This window comes from Lissotriton vulgaris, chromosome 2_1 (assembly GCF_964263255.1).
Source record: "Lissotriton vulgaris chromosome 2_1, aLisVul1.2, whole genome shotgun sequence".
Lineage (NCBI taxonomy): Eukaryota > Metazoa > Chordata > Amphibia > Caudata > Salamandridae > Lissotriton > Lissotriton vulgaris.
This window is the reverse complement of record NC_141687.1, coordinates 300,908,972-300,926,050: the sequence shown is the minus strand read 5'-3', so window position 1 is coordinate 300,926,050 and position 17,079 is coordinate 300,908,972.

The window sequence follows — 17,079 nt, the reverse complement described above, 5'->3', positions numbered from 1 at the left end:
TCGTTATCTGGAATCTGTTTATGCACCAACAAGTAACATGCGGCGGGAGCTGTAGCGTCACTCTTTCCATAGATACACGCAGACAAGGTTGCAGGTACTAGCTCCTTTATTCATCTCCTTCTCTGTACACGGCTAACGGCTAACTGCCGTTCCTGGTCCCCGACTCCTCCCTTTCCGACCATCCTCGTCCCACCTCGGGCAGGTCCTAGGCAATCTCCCCCCTCTGTACACAAAGAAAAGCAAAAGAACACAGCATTATATTCACACACAGTAAATGTTCACAGTTCTTCAATCAGGCGAGACGGGTTTGTGATGACCCGTCTGGGGCGTGGTTCGGGTTCAGTATTGTTCAGCTCTAGTTCATCAGAGGTTCCCTTGAGTGCCTGGCTGGGGCTGGTCAATGTCTCTGGTTCTCTTCTCTCTGCTTCATGTTCCGTCAATAGTTCTTTGACCTCAGGACTCCATCTTTTGAAGTACGTCGCATTTCTGGTCATGCGTTTTCCATCGTTTTCCGCCGTGATCATTGTTCCTTTTTGTTGTATCACCTTCAGTGGCATCTCGTGATATCTGCAGTCAGACTTTCGACGTTGTTCTTGCCGTGCCAGTACCCAGTCACCTTCACGGATTTGGGTCGGGGTGGCATGTCGTCGTTCATCCGCATAGTCCTTCATTTTCTCTTTCTTTATTTTGTCCGTGGCCACTATCTCTTCGTGATCTGAGTCTGGATACCGTTCACTCTCTGTGGTGATCATCATCGGTAGCCTCGTGCGCACTGGTCGCCTCAGCATGAGGGGGAATGGGGCATTTGCCTGTAGTTGAGTGGGGCGTGTTTCGGTAGGCCCTTAGCACTTCGTTTAGTGATGTCTGGATATCCTTTCGGGTGAGCTCCGCTTGCTGAATGGTTTTCTTGATTGTGGTCATGAAACGTTCGATCATTCCGTTCGCCTGGGGCCATAGTGGTGTGATCTTCCGGTGTTTGAAATTGAGGTGTCGGGCAAACTCGGCGAAGTCATGGCTGTTGAATGGGGGCCCGTTGTCGGACTTCACCCCTTGGGGAATGCCCCATGCGGCAAATACCTCCTCTAAGATCGGTATGGTGCTGGATGCTTTAGTGGAGGTGCACAGATGTGCGATGGGGAATATGGAGTATTCATCCATGAAGACCAAGACATATTGGCCTGATTTTACTGGCCCATAAAAGTCGAGGGCGATTTGTTGCCAGACGCCCTCCGGTAGTGTAGACATTTGTAGCGGCGCCGGTGGATCTGGGCGACTTACCAGTTGGCATTGTGGGCAGTCTTTTAATGTCGTTTCGACCATCAGATCCAGCGTTGGGAACCAGACTCTTTCGCGGAGTGCTCTTTTAGTGGCTACTATGCCCAGATGTCCTTCTTGTGCTAGGTTAATGACTCCTTGTCGGAGTTCTCGTGGTATAACAATTCTGGTGTCTCGTAGGATGAGTCCATTGGTCGCTATTGATAGTTCGTCATGGACATGCTTGAATGCTGTCAGGTCTTGGTCTTGTGGTCCACCGGCTTGTGGGTGTCACTAACTATTCGTTTGGATCCGACGCTTTACTTCTTGTAGTGTGACATCGGCTTTGGTCGCTTCACAGATAGCCTCCAACAGAACGGCTGGGGGTCTTGATTGATCTACAACAAAGTGAAGGTATTCGTCTGCGATCGATTGTTCTGAGTGACTGTATTTGGTGGGGTGTCTGGACATTTAGTCAGCAGGATTTGCGGCTTTTCCTGGCTTGTGTATGATGGTGTAAGTATACTCTTGTAGCCTGAGGCCCCATCACTCTATCCTCGGTGGCATTTTTGCTCGAGGGTTTCCAAAGATCGTGGTTAGTGCTTGATGGTCGGTCACTAGGGTAAAGTGTTTTCCAAAGATGAATATGTGGAAGTGTTCGCTCGCCCATACTACGGCCAGGCTTTCTTTTTCTGGCTGAGAGTATGCTCTCTCAGTGTCTGTGAGACTCCTGCTGGCGTATACCACTATGTGTCGTTGGTCTTCTTCTCTGTCGTATTGTGCCAAGATGGCTCCTAGCCCTACGGGGCTGGCGTCTACTGTTATTTCCGTTTTCTTTTTCAGATTGAAGTATGCCAGATTCTTGGCTGACTCTACCGACTTCTTGATCTCTCTGAATGCTTCTTCACAGTCGGGGAACCACTGAAATGGCTGTCCTTGTTTGGTCAGTGTTCTCAGTGGGTGGCTTATTGTGGCATAGTCAGGTATGTAACGGGAGCAGTAGCTGGCCATGCCTAGGAATGAGTGGACGTCACCAACATCATCTGGGCTCGGCGTGTCGTTCAGCGCTGCTACCTTTTCAGGGTCAGGTTTCATGCCATGTCCAGAGAATATGTGACCAAAAAATTTCAGCGTTGGCTTGTGAAACTCGCATTTTACTTGGTTGAGTGTGAGGTTGGCTTCCATCAGGGCATGACAGACCTGATCCAGTGCTCTGTCGTGTTCTTGAGTGGTTACTCCGTAGACTAGGATGTCGTCACTGTAATTTAATACATGAGGGATGTGATGAATTGTTCTTCTGATGGCTTCTTGGAATATTTCAGCTGCTGAAGACACCCCAAAGCTTAGTCTTTTATACCTGAATAGTCCCAGATGCGTCGAGAACGTTGTGATATATCTTGACCGTTCGTGAAGTTCAAGCTGGTGGTATCCTTTGTTGAGGTCTAGTTTTGAGAATATTTTCGCTCCATTGAGTGACGTGATCATGTCACTGATGTGAGGGCCTGGATGTCTCTCCCTCTCTATGGCTGTGTTGGGTGCTCTCATGTCCACACATAGACGGACTCGGCTAGTGTCTCCTTTCTTTGGGACTACCACCACAGGCGAGACCCATGGTGTCAGTCCATCCGTCCTTTCTATGATGTCAGCTTCTAGAAGTTCGTATAGCTCTTTCTCTACGGCTTCTTGCAGGTGAAAAGGAATCTTCCTGTGGTGTTGGGCCACCGGTGGGATTTGTTCATTGATATGCAGTCATATTTGGCAGTTCTTCATTTTTCTGAGGCCTTGGAAGAGCTTGGGAAACTGTTGGATGACAGTTGGTTTGTCCTCCACTTGAAATTAGATGTCAACCAGTTTTAGTCGCTCGGCAGTGGCCAGACTTAGGAGGCAGTCTGCCTCTGGCCCTTCAATGACGTGGATGTAGGCCGGTATAGTGCGATCTTGGTACGACAGCTCAGTTACGAACTTCCCCAGACACGGTAGTGGTTTTTTGGACATCCATGTGTATACCTGACGTGAGCGTCAACTAATTCGGGAGGTGGTCTCATGCATTGGTACTCCGCGACGGGTAGGTAGTTCAGTGACGCCCCACTGTCCAGCACAAACTTGGTAAGATGAAAACCTACTCTGATGTGTAGCCGCCGATATTCTTTCAGCCGGTCAGGGTCTGCCACACAATAGACATGTTTGTTTCGGACTCTTGGAGTGGGAGAGACAGATCTGGACTCCCTGGATGATGATCGTCGTGACTGATATGTTTGGCAGGAGTGACCGCTCGATTGTGACGACCCAGTGGATGAGTCTCGTTTATCCTGTACTGCTCGGATGTGATGACGACTGCTTGAGTGATGGTGTTGTTACGGTGGTCCTCGCGGGTCTCTTTCGTACACTGTTCCGCACATACTTTCAAAGTGATCATCCCGGCCACACTTTCGGCATCGTTGTCCTAGTGCTGGGCAGGCGTCTGCATGCGGGAAGTCATACCCGCACCTATAGCATTTGAGTTGTTTGTCGGAGTGTCTGTTGCTGTGGCTGGTGACGGTGTGTCTCTTGGATGATTGTGAATAGTGTTTCTTCAATCTGTGAGACCGCCCTTGAGGCAGCGATCGCAATGCGCTGTTCGAGATTGCGTCCTGAATGCTTGTTCTCGTTTCTCTGGTTCTCGTTTCTCCCCTCTGTCGGCTTCCATTTTCTTTGCATGTTCATCGGCTTGCTCTTCTATTCTCTTCATTTCTTCAATGTCCTCCAGCGAGTAGCTCTTCTTGAGTAGCTTGAATCTCAGTGTCTCTGAGGTACAGCCTTCTATGATTCGTAGCCGAAGGGCATCTTCGGTGGAGAACTTGTCGAATTCGCAGTATCTAGCCAGCCGTCTCAGGTGCGTGACAAATACGCTTATTGGTTCCCCTCGTTCTTGCGTGGCGAGATTGAATGTGTACAGCTCATAGTCTACGTTCTTCTTGTGTGCAAACTTGCGATCGAGTGCTTCACATACTTTATCGTACGAGTCCACAGACTCCGTGGGTAGTTCCTTTATTATCTGACCGACTTCTTTTCCGATCAGGTTCTTGAGGACCATCAGTCGTTCTTCTTTGTCCATTACTTTCAATGCTTTCATAAAATTTGTGAATTCCTCCATCCATTCTTGCCATCGCAGGCCCATGCCCCCGCCATATTCAAGAGCTAGAGGCTCTGGGCGGCGCAAAAACGAGGCCCCGTACATCCCAATGCGAGTTTGGTCAGCCATTTTTTTTCTTTGTTCTTGACTGCTCTTGCAGGCTCTTTCTCGCTCTTCGTGGCGCTCGCTGGTGTTTGTTTGCTTCGTTCGTTGCTCTCACCAGGGCTTGTTTGTTATCTACGTTGCACTTGCCAGTGCTTGTTTTCTGTTTTCGTTGCACTCGCCATTGCTTGTTTACTGTCTTCTCTGCACTCGCCAGTGCTTGTTTGTTAGGTCTGTTGCATTTGCCAGTGTTTGTTTGTTGGATCTATTACACTCGCCAGTGCTTGTTTATTGTCTTCTTTGCACTCGCCAGTGCTTGTTTGTTGGGTCTATTGCACTTGCCAGTGCTTGTTTGCTGTCTCTGTTGCATTCGCTAGGGTTTGTTTGCCAATTCAGGTCTTCTGCCTGACTTCAAAATGGGCGATGATGATTCCTCGTAGATTGGACAATGCTGCCTGACTCTAAGATGGCCACGCGGGAGTCTCGTTTCTGGAGGAATTTCAGCCGTTTTGTTTGTTTTCTTCACCGGGGACACAGTTAATCGGCGCTTTCACTCACCACCTGCAGCCAGGATCCACCGCTGGAGTCACGAACAGGTAGGGCAGCTTTCTTTTGCTTCTACCACCGGGGTGGGCTCCCGGTGGGGACTTTGGGCAGTGTGCTTCGGCCTCTTCACATGAGGCGGGCTCCTCTGTTTCCGCCGCCGAGGTGGGCTCATGGTGGGCTCTTGGTGGGCTCTTGGTGGGCTCTCAGTGGGCGTTGTAGGCAACGCGCTTCCGCCGCTGAGGTGGGCTCTCGGTGGGCGCTGCGGGTAACGCGCTCAAGCCTCCACGCACGAGGCGAGCTCCGGTCTTTCCACCGCCGGGGTGGCTTCCGGTGGGCGTTATGGGCAACACGCTCAAGCCTCCGGACGTGGGGCGAGCTCCAGGCGGGTCACTAACCGCTGGGTGCCGAGTTATCCTTCTTCACGCACGTGTGGGGACAGGACACCTTCGTCGCCAGATGTAGCGTCGCTCTTTCCATAGAATACACGCAGACACGGTTGCAGGTACTAGCTCCTTTATTCAGCTCCTTCTCTGTACACGGCTAACGGCTAACTGCCGTTCCTGGTCCCCGACTCCTCCCTTTCCGCCCGCCCTCGTCCCACCTCGGGCAGGTCCTAGTGACTGCCATGTGTGGGCATCATTACAGGAGCATACACATTTTGCCCACCGAACGTGTAGTATGTATACATATTAGTGTATTGTTGGCTATGCATATCCCTTTAAAGAATGTTACATTAACAGACCGCTAACAGAATCGCGAAGAACGGACTAAACATACCCGGGGAACTTACCACCTCTCAACAGGGAGGTCCTCCTAGATTCCAACAACAGGCGCGATACTAAGTAAACGCTGCGGGAGCATTTATCATTCACCCCTCGACCGCTACCAGAAAATAGCGCAAATTAAAAATTGTGCTCACTATGGGGATAGAACCCACAACCATGGCGTTATGAGCACCACACTCTAATCTACTGAGGGAACAATCCGCTCAAACGTGCAAAGCATGCCCGGGGAAGTTTACCAAATTATCCACCGCCACTGTGCAACTGCAGCCTTCCATAGGGCGATGTGCCACAGGGGGTGGCCGCGACAAACGCTGCTCCAATGTTGCTAAAATGCTGCCCACCATGCTGCGGGGCCTCCAGCTGGAATCCTCCTCCGTTTGCTGTTGTCCGCTCCTCCCCGAGACCAAGCTCCTCCACTACTCCCTCGCTGCAGAGACCAGTTGCTCGGTCCCCAGCTACGAGACTGCAAACCTGCAGAGGGAACAAAAGAAAAAAGAAATTACGGGCCGCTGGTGGCCCGGGTGCTGTGCCCGTTGGGAGCGTAAGAACAAGAGACTGTTCTGCTCCCCACACCCTCTTTTAAAAGGGGGGGCACTGGCCAGTCTAAAATGGTCGGACCCCGCTGTTGGGTGTTTGTGTGAACGGCAAGCACTTAAGTGCTTGCGGTTCACGCCCTGCAGCAACCTGCTTACTGGACGATAGTGGGGGAGGTGGGAGTGCTCCCACCTCCTCCTTTCCCCCGGGGACAGGCTCGACCGCCATAATGGCGGCGCGTGCTATTCTAGCGCTCGGCCTGGTCCAGGACTCTCCCCCGTAAATATTCCCAAATTAGTTTCAGCAGTACAAACCAGCCAAACTTTACAGGGGAAGATCAGTAATGAAATTGGAGAAAATCTACTCCGGGAATCCATAAGCTGGGGACAAGGTGTGGCAGCAGAGATGAGCGGGAGTCACAAGGGGTGGGGCCATGAAAAAGCAGAGTCTGATAGTCAATGTATACATTTATTTTTAAATACACAGCTGCATATAATTTAGTATTAAGGACAAACTCGACAGTAAATCTGTTCTGGCTTACTTAAGTGGTCACAAACAGGATGCAATTCGAAATATCTTATGGGGTTAAGGCACCTGCTGCAGATATCTATTTCACAGGAATTTTCAATGGATAATAACAATAATGGCAAGCTATCTCTGGTGGATAATGCACTTGGAGATCCATGTTTTGTCTTGTCATAGTTTTGACTAATAAAGTAGCATTGAGTGTTTAAGTGCCTGCTGCAAAGCGCCTCATGTTACTTGCAGACCCCAGATATTATTTTATGTAGAATGGTAAGTGGCTTACTACTTTTGACACAGAGATCCTTTTATTACTTTCATAAGTTGCAAACCTTCACATATAGAACAATGAGCTGTGAACTGACACCAAAGAGCTGCATGCAAAACCACAAGACATGAATTAGGAACTTTATTAATTTTTTTTCAATCTGCCATTAAAATATGTCTCCTAAAATGGGTTCCTTTGGATAATAATAAAGTATTTTTTGTATAGGCAACACCAATCACTATTACTTTTGAAATGCTGACTTGAGGCCGATTATGACTTTGGCAGTGTGGAGCCAGGTCCGCCTTGCCGCTGCACCGCTAAAGTCATGGCTAGATTAGGAGTTTCCTCTTGCCTGGCGGGCGGTTTTTGGCTCTCCCACGGCAATTCCTCTAAAAATGGACACCGCAATAGAAAAGCCAAAGACAGTTCCTGGACGGCATGGACTGAAAATTCCATGCAGTGTAGGAACTGGGGTGCGTGCACACAGGAGGGAACATGTTGTGCCCCCCTGTGTGCATTCACATGCGGAGGAGGAAGCTTTCTTTCCTCTCTGCCACAGTGCTTTTAGAGGAGGAACCTCCATGACACCGCCGGCAGAGAGAAAACCTGTAACATGCTGCGGTCTTGCCAAGCATATTACTGTATTACTACCTCCTGACTGTCGCAACACTGCCAGGGAACAGCGGCTCCCTGGCGGCTGTGGCAGGGCTGTGGCGCTCCCATCACCGACTCTTAATAGGACGGACCGCCACTGTTACACTCCACAAGTTTTGAGGTCCTTGGACCGCCAGACTCATAATCGGTGATTTTGTGTTTCTCCAGACCACACTGTGTTACGTTTGAAATCCTCACTTTGTGTTTCTCCAAACCATGCACTCTTAACATATAAGGGTATATTTATCAAAATGTCCTCTAGTGCAGGGCAGCAAGCAAAGTTGCTGCGTTGCGTGAATGGAAGAGAGCTGAAGAGCACCATATGTGCTAAGATACAGCGCTCCTCAGCTCTCTCCTAGCGTGAGTGCACTTGTGGCTGCCTAGCTCCAAAGCAGCCACCCTTGCACCATGATGCAAGGGTGGCTGCATTACCGGCAGGATTGTTTTTTGTGCAGGAACTGATACCTTCCTGCACAAAAACAATCCAAAGAGGCATATTACTCTTGCTATGTGTGATGAACAATGCATCACGCATACAAAGAGAAATTATTAAGGAGAAATAAACATATTTCTTACAGTGCATGCTTATCTCTTATTCAGGGGTTGAACAAAGTAAAAAATCGTCCTCCAAATCATAGTTTCTCCTTAATACTTGTGAATAGATAACTAGCTGCTTGCCTTGTTTCCCTCCAATGCGTGTGCCCCTAGGGCCTCATTTATGAGGCCTTGCGTCACTTTTACGCCGCTGGTGCGTCACTTTTTGTGACGCGCCAATGGCGTAAAAAATGCGCCCTGTTGGGCCATATTTACAAAGTGACGCATCTAGGTAGATGCATCACTTTGTAAACCCCTGCGCCGCATTATACCTGCGCCAGGTATAATGTATGCAAGGGGGGGCGTATTGACGCAAGGAAGGGTCCTAAAAGTGATGCAGTGAAATCTATCTTCAAACAACATTGGTCCCATGCATACAAAAATTAGAAAAGAATAAAATATAGACAGAGTCAATCTATATTAAGAGTGACATGTCCAGTCGGACAGTGGTCTTTCATAGTTTTACTCGAATTAGAAATAGTTATATCACACAGAGTACCTTCCACAAGTCAGCCAGTGTGGAACACAAGCCTGTGTCCAGCACTTACAGAGCGGGTACAGAAAGTGGATATAGAAAGCAAAGAAGGGCTTTATAACGCAAAACACAATTTTCTGTCATGAATGCAAATGTACAGAATATTTCCACAAAGCACCTTAAAACACATAGTAATCACGTTTTTGTTTTTGGTACTTAAAGGTCGACGGCGTTTCGGACCCCTATTAAATCACGGGGATCATCATCAGGACATTTTCAGTGAAAGCCTTAACAATAATTAAGCCTCTAATAATTCCTGGAGCACGCCAGGAAGCGAGATTACCAACTCACCCGGTTCCCTGGCCGCCGACGGATACCACCGTGTACCGCGGCATCCCCCGCCTGATTGTGGGCGGCCGCTTATTTCAACACTTCAACCGCGGTTACCGTTTAGCCTAACCGGCATTTAGAGGCTTAATTATTGTTAAGGCTTTCATTGAAAATGTCCTGATGATGGTCCCCGTGATTTAATAGGGGTCCGAAACGCCGTCGACCTTTAAGTACCAAAAACAAAAACGTGATTACTATGTGTTTTAAGGTGCTTTGTGGAAATATTCTGTAAATTTGCATTCATGACAGAAAATTGTGTTTTGCCTTATAAAGCCCTTCTTTGCTTTCTATATCCACTTTCTGTACCCGCTCTGTAAGTGCTGGACACAGGCTTGTGTTCCACACTGGCTGACTTGTGGAAGGTACTCTGTGTGATATAACTATTTCTAATTCGAGTAAAACTATGAAAGACCACTGTCCGACTGGACATGTCACTCTTAATATAGATTGACTCTGTCTATATTTTATTCTTTTCTAATTTTTGTATGCATGGGACCAATGTTGTTTGAAGATAAGTATGTTCCCCGAGGTCCCTGCTGACTAATTTGGGGGCCCTTGTTGTTGTAAAATTAGCAGTGAAATCAATGAGATTTCACTGCGTCACTTTTAGGACGCCGTTGCGTCAAAATCGTGCGCCTGCCTCACAGCAGGCGTAGGACTGACGCAGGGGGACGCATTGCTGGAGTTGCATCACTTTTGTGACACACTCCAGCAATGCGTCACGTTTGCGCTTACAGATACGTCAGAAATACTGACGTATCTGTAACTCCTTGCGACACAATGCGTCATACATTAAATATGACGCATCAGGAATGTCGCAAGGAGTGCGCACTGAGAAGTGACGCATCGTTGCTTTCACGCAGCGAGTTGTGTTTTCTCATAAATGAGGCCCCTAGATGTTAGGCTCCAGATAGCTCCCAGTCAGGATAATCCTGGAAGAAAAGTGAGGCTGATAGCCCTTTAAATGAGGCCTTTGTTTTGTGCCCAGCTGGAAGTGAAAATAAGAAATCTCGCTTACCACCTGCGGGCTGCTGCTGGAAATGACAAGCACACAAAAGTGGATATGCTGCTGAATGTGTCCCGGCATCAGCAAATTGCGCTGGGACAAATCCAGCTTATTTCACTAGGGCCAGCAAGATCGCCGATGCATCTCAATAATAAGTGCCGGATCCGAGATCCAGCTGGATCCCCTCATTCCCTACACTGGGGCAGATACTTGGTAAACTCTGGCACGCGCGGATTTCGATGCGCAAAGTAACCAGATCTACAGGTTATGCCCCATTTTAAAAGTCACATCTCATAACAGGAGATTATGATTCCATCCGGGGCATTAGCTGGTCAAAGATGCAGCAGCTATTGTATTGCTAGCGGGGCCATTGGCAATGAGGACTTAGCACAATGCCTTAGGGTTGCACATAGTCTGTGCCATATGAACTAGTACTTGTGAGTGATCTGGTCAGTGTTTACATGGCACAGGGGCTTGACCTGAGACTGTCTGAAGGTGATTTGCTCAGTAGTGAGTTACACTCTTGCTGCTCGAATCTGCTCTGATTCGCTTGTTATAAATTCAAACCCGCGTACTGCAAACGCGGTCTTTACCTTAACAGGGTCAGTAGAATAGGCATCATTAAATTGGTTAATAGCAAAAATTGCTATATCTGCAAGCCGTTTTCTAAATGGAACTAATCTGAAAGAGGCAGTCTTATTCTGAAAGTCTGTCATTACCCAGCCCGCTTGGACCTGCATTGGACACACCTGAACTAGAAACAAATCAACTGAGGCCGCACCAACGTTTCAGCAAGACATTGATTCAGTGGGCTCTAACAAATCCCATAGTTTGTGTCTGGCCGTATTGAAGCTATTCTCCTCCACCCGTCAACAGGATGCAGTAGTCGTGCTGTAAAGTAAGTAGTAATCTGATGAGGTAGAGGGCCGGTGTGTGTGGGGAGCTTTCACTGCCATTCTGTTGTCCTCGTGCCCCCTACGAGTGCGCCTGCGCGCTGTGAGTGCTCCCAGCTGTACTCGCCCTGCCTAATCCATATTTACACAGTTGTGTCTGACATGGGCAGGCTTAGCATAAACCTGTAATCTGCGGTCGCACAATTCATGCAGATTTAAGATGCCTGCAAAAGAAAGAACACCTGCTTCTGGTGTGAGGGAGGGGGGCAGCGCTACGCCAGCGCGACTCACACACGGTGGGTAGAACGCTCACGGCTGAAACGTGCGGCGATCTGCAATGCATGCCACGAGTTTGAATTCCAGCAGGACCGTTTAGCCTTCCATCCATCTGAGGTGGGTAAATCGAGTACAAATACATTGACTAATAATTACATCTCCTATTCGGAGCGCTTGGAAAAACAGCTTAAGTGCAGTCCAGAGCCGTCCTTGGGCATGGGCAGCTGGGCCTAGGGCTGGAGCGCCTAATATTTCGAGGGGGCAGCAGGGAGCTGCTTGACCCAAAGTCTTGCAAACAGCAGCTCTTCCATCCCACTTGGGCTCAATCGCGTCCGTTAAAGAATTTGTAATCAACCCTGAATGTACCTCAGCGTAGTTGACAACCATGTGCCCTCCTCCCATCTTCCTCACAGCGCAACGGCCCCTTACCCCCAAGCAAACACAACATTTTCTTTCTGAGAGAGTGCAAATCTGAGAAAACGTATAAGTGCACCATATTTACGACTTTGATGCACGGGCTTAGCTAAAGCAGCCAAAGTATTAAAATCATATAATCACATATGTATCTGAATGTTGTTTAGCTGATATAGAGAATCATATATAGAGTGTGAGACTAGTGTAGAAATGTGTGTAATCATTAAATTGATTAGAAGTGTTAGTCAGAATCCATGTTGTGTAGCTGCTATTGAAGTATATGTAACGCTGCAAACGTAGAAATGTGTAGGCCTCATGGCAGAGTATAAAAACGACAACGTGTACTTACATATTTGACATAACATGGATTTACCATTATTCAGTAATTCATGCTCACATGTAAGAATCATGTTTTAGAAGTGTTCATATATATATATTTGTGTGTTATAGAAGTGTTTTATATAATCAAGTGTATTAACAAGAATTGTTTTAGTTTTAGAAATAAGGGTTCATAGAGCACAGGCCGCTTGCAAGATAATTTAGTAGGCCTGAAAAGATAAAGTGGCTTCTTTGATCTGCACGTGTTAGTTAGAATTGAGACTCGTTAGAGCATAAATTGTCATTCCTTTGTAGAGTTTATGGCCGGAGAGAGATAACCAGAGAGTGGAATTTGGGGCCCTATTCATGGGTGTCTGTTTGCAGGTGCGAGGGGGGTCCAAATCAAGAGGGTGATGAATGGAGCTCTGTCCGGGGAGCCAGGCACAGGCCTGGAGGAGGGCACTGGAATGTTCTGGGGGGTACCGGCGAACTGGAGAAAGAGCCTGGGAAGCAAGGTCACCGCTAACGAGAGGCCCAGAGGAGAGCCACCATGGAAGAAACCAGAACTGAAACCACGTGAGGGGCGTCTCAGAGGGGCGTTCCAAATTTTGATTGTGATTTTGTATTAGGGACAGTGCCCTGGGGTGGAGAGAGAGCAGATGGCCTGAGGACCCAAAGAGAGCGGATGGGTAGGCAGAGAGGGCATGACTGCTATGCATAGGTTTTCATCTAAGACTAAGAGAAGTGCGTGAACGTCTTTGGAAGTCACCATGGCTGACACCTTATTAGGGTAAGACGTTGTTGAGTAGGGATGTCACCTAGTCCAGTGTAGGGACAGTCTAACCTGATATCTTCTTCATTCTGTAAATGTCTCGCAAGCTTCAGCTTGTGTCTATATTGGCAAATCTATTGATTCTTGAATTGGCATTGGTTGTATTTTTCTGTCGTTTAAGATCATTCAAAGAATTCATGTTTCTGTTGATGCCAGTGTACCTTTTGAACCTGATATTTAGATGTTTATACCTTCAGCTAACTTTGGCCTTACAATAAAACTTTAAAACTGATCCGTGGTCAGTGGTTTTTCAGAGTCGTGCAATTATTGGTTTGATTAACCTAGTAGTGGATTACCTGTTTACTCAATGACAGGCAACAAAGATTCAGTCGACCTGAACAGGGATTTAGATCAAGAGTGATCAGATAAGAGATCAAAAATCCCACCCCCCCAGTTGGTAGCTATAGAGGATGGTTGTCTTCTTGAGGAAGGTGATCTAGACTAGGTTAAGATTACCCGAGGCCCCTAGAGATCGAGAGATGACCAGCAGAAGAATCGCCTGCCGAAGAAGGTGCTGACGGTGCGAGAGAGAAAAGCAGCAGAGTCGGTCGAGAGTGAGTATAAGGGTCATGCGTTGTCAGATTGCGGTGTTTTGTGTTGTACCTGTGTTGTAATGTCAAGCGGAGTTGAATGCCTGTAGTGTGATTGTGAGACGGTTGTGAGCGCGCGCAACCTGGTGAAAATCTTAAGTTCAGAGAAGAGCTTAAGTGGTTCGGGTGTATCGGACATCCAGAGTAATTGTCAAACGTTGTGAAGGGGGTCATGAGGTACCATTGATCGCCCGCAGGACCGTGATAGGGGGAATGTAAGAGTGAGTGTATGAGTAACGGACGCTGGACGGACGTTTACTGTGTGTAAGTAACCTCAGTAAAATCAGTTGAGGCGATCGTCTGAACGTTTTACGGAAGACGTTTCGCCAGTTGAGGTGACAATTACAGTTAGACTGTGGACGTACAGTCGTGAAAAGTGATCGCTTGGTCGGAAGTAATCATTTTTCAGTGTATGAATGGGACGCATGCATGACCGGGACACGAGCTGAGAAAGGAGGGGAACTGCTGCGAAAGGGAGACGAGTGACGTCAGAGAGAGCCGCGCTGTGATAGGCCGGTTGGTGTAAGACCGCGCTGGGATAGGCCGGTTGTCAAGAGCCGCGCTGGGATAGGTCAGCTAGCAAGAATCGCGCTAGGATTGGTGGATTGCCATCAGGAAGTAAACAGACGTAGCGAAGTAGGAAAGTTGTGAATTGATCATAAAATGCTTTAGGCGCTTGAGAGCGGCCTTTAGGAGGGACGATAGAGAAGCGGTAGACGGGGAAGAGGCCCCGCCGGAGGGTACACCAGCTCATTACATGGCTACGAATGTTGGGTTGCATACTATACTGTGGATCTCTGAGTGGAGTAAAAGAACAGAAGGGAACGAGGAATTGGCGTTCCCGAAATACGGAACGTTTAAGTTAGAAGCATTGAACTAGTTGAAAGCAGTAATGCTCGCAACAAGACCTCTACCCAGACCAACACAGTTTGAAGCCCTTAATGCATGGTTTAGGGCGGCGTATGACCGAACCTTGAACAGGCGCCAGGAAAGAGTAAAACGATCGGTAAGAGCAGTGCAGGATGCTAAATGGGATGAAGAAGCAAAAAGGTGGAGAATACAGAGAATTGAAGTAGATAAACTGTACCCAGTAATAGTAGTCACAGGAGAAAAGAAACCACTAGTGGAGGACGAAGAGAGTGACACAGAGGACAGCCTGATAAATAGGTTATTACTGGATAGACCACCCCCGTACAATAGAGAGATGGAAGGTGCCCAGCTCCAAAAGGGGGATGGGGCGGGAAAAGGGGAACATAGACCACTCCCTATAGCGGATTGGGAACCCACCAAAAGTGAAGAGACACTTCAACCCAGTCCAGTACAGACAGTGGTCGGAAGGTTTGTGGTACAAAAGGTGCCGGAAACAGAGCGTGCAAAGTCCTATCAGCTGCCAGACGCTCTTCAAGTACCTGTTACTATAGGTCCTGTAGTATCGATTTACAACCCAGAGAGAGCACGGGAGGAGGAACAGGTGCGGTTAGACAGGGAGCGAGCAGAAATGGAGAATAGGAACAACACGATTAATTCCCAAAGGCAGTTGTCAGGTCCAAGACATTGGAGCACTCCGTTAAACCAAGCAGGGGATCCCATAATAGACCAAGAGGGTCAGAGAGGGCTGACGGATCTAAGGGGACCACGACCGAAATCCTTCAAAGAGTTAAGGGAGTATTTGAAGGAATGGGATACTGCCGTAGAGATACAGAATAATAAGATGGGAGTGGAAGCTGAATGGGAAAGTCAAGAGATCAGAACCTTGTCTCACTTTGGGGCTGGCGAAAGCGGTCCTGAGTGGGACGGGAAGAGTCAGGAAGGTAAAGGAGATACCCGCCATACAAGTGGTGGAAGCAGACGAGTGCAGGAGGATAGGAATACAGGATGTGGAGGGGTGCCTCGCCCCATTCACAGCGAAGAAGATCGAAGAACGCAGGAGTACAGGGATAGCTTTAAGTGCACTCACCATGCACCTGGCGACGACAAGTCACACTGGAGTCGCGGGAGTATGGAGAGCCGCGAGGTGTCTCGCCATGTGTCCAGCGATCACGGACAGGAACGGGATCGCGGGAACATGGGGAGTTGTGAAGGATCTTATCATGTGCTGAGTGACACCAGACAGCAAGGGAACCGTGAAATGCTGGGAAATGGTGAAGGACACTACCGTGTGTCTAGAGAAGTCAAGCAGAATAGACAGTACGAGACGGTGGGAAATAGAGCATTGTTTCACCACACGCCAAGAGAAGACGGATAGGCATGGGACCTAGAAAGATGGGAACATGGGAAGACTCCCCATAACTCACCTGAGCCTAGGCGTAGGACTCGGAGCTGGGACGGGAGAGAGGCCAAGGGACCCTGTAGGAATGATGTATTGAGAGCTGACATAAAAGCTAGGAGACTTGATGTGACCAGTCTAAAATCAGATCTAGACGAAATCATAGATGGTACGTTACCATTAGAGAGGATTGACATGTACGAGCAAGATGAGGTACTGTTTATAGCCAAGGATATTACTCGGAAAGCGAGAGCAGTACACGAGAAACTATCGGAATTAGCAGACAAGTACATGGTAGACCTGTCAAGGACAAAGGCATTGCAGGGTAACCATAGGCTGCATTATTCAGATCAGGACCTTGACGAGAGGAGAACAATAGGATTAAAAACACACATTAGAGAACTGATTACAGGGATAAGGACATGGAGAGATCTGGATAAATGGGAAGAAAGGTGGTCCAAGAAAGGGACCGTCAGGCGGAGCACAATCGGGATGTCCCCAGAGGGAGGGCTACAGAGGATGGAAGCATACCCTTTGCGAGAAATCGCGAATGGGAGTTATGTGCACGTACCATGGAGTAGGGGAGATTTAGCTGCATTTACCAATTCTTTTCCTAAACTAAGGGAAAACCCAGTGGAGTGGTACAAGCAGGTAGAAAGGTTCGTAAAGATCTCTAAGGTACTGTGGGTTGACCTGAACACCCTGTTCGATATCGTAGTACCAGGGGACTTGTGGACGGCATGTAAGGTTAGTGTCGAATGGCCCACGTCTGAACCAGATAGGGATACTCACACGAACGGACCATCACCAAAAGTCATGGAAAAGTACGAAAGGGTAATGACATGGCTGAAAGATAAAGTGCCATTGCAAGATATAGATTGGGTCAAAATAGATCGGACCAGACAGGAACCTAAAGAGACAGTTCATGAATACTATGAGAGATTGCTGAAAGCTTTCAAGCAATACAGTGGATTAGATGTAATGGATCCAAAAGATATAGGACAGTTCGTATCCAAATTTGTTTTGGGATTGAGACCTGATATTTGCTTGATGATTCAGCAACATTTGATTTGTTGGCAAAACAAACCATTAGACGAAATTTTGAGATATGCAAGGTATTGCAGTGATGAGATAGATTCCAAAGCAAAGAAGCTTAAGGAGAAGCTGATGTTGGTACAGATGCAGACAGCCGGAAAGGGCGGACAGCAGCAACAGGGAACAGGGACCATGGGTAGAAGACAAAATAAC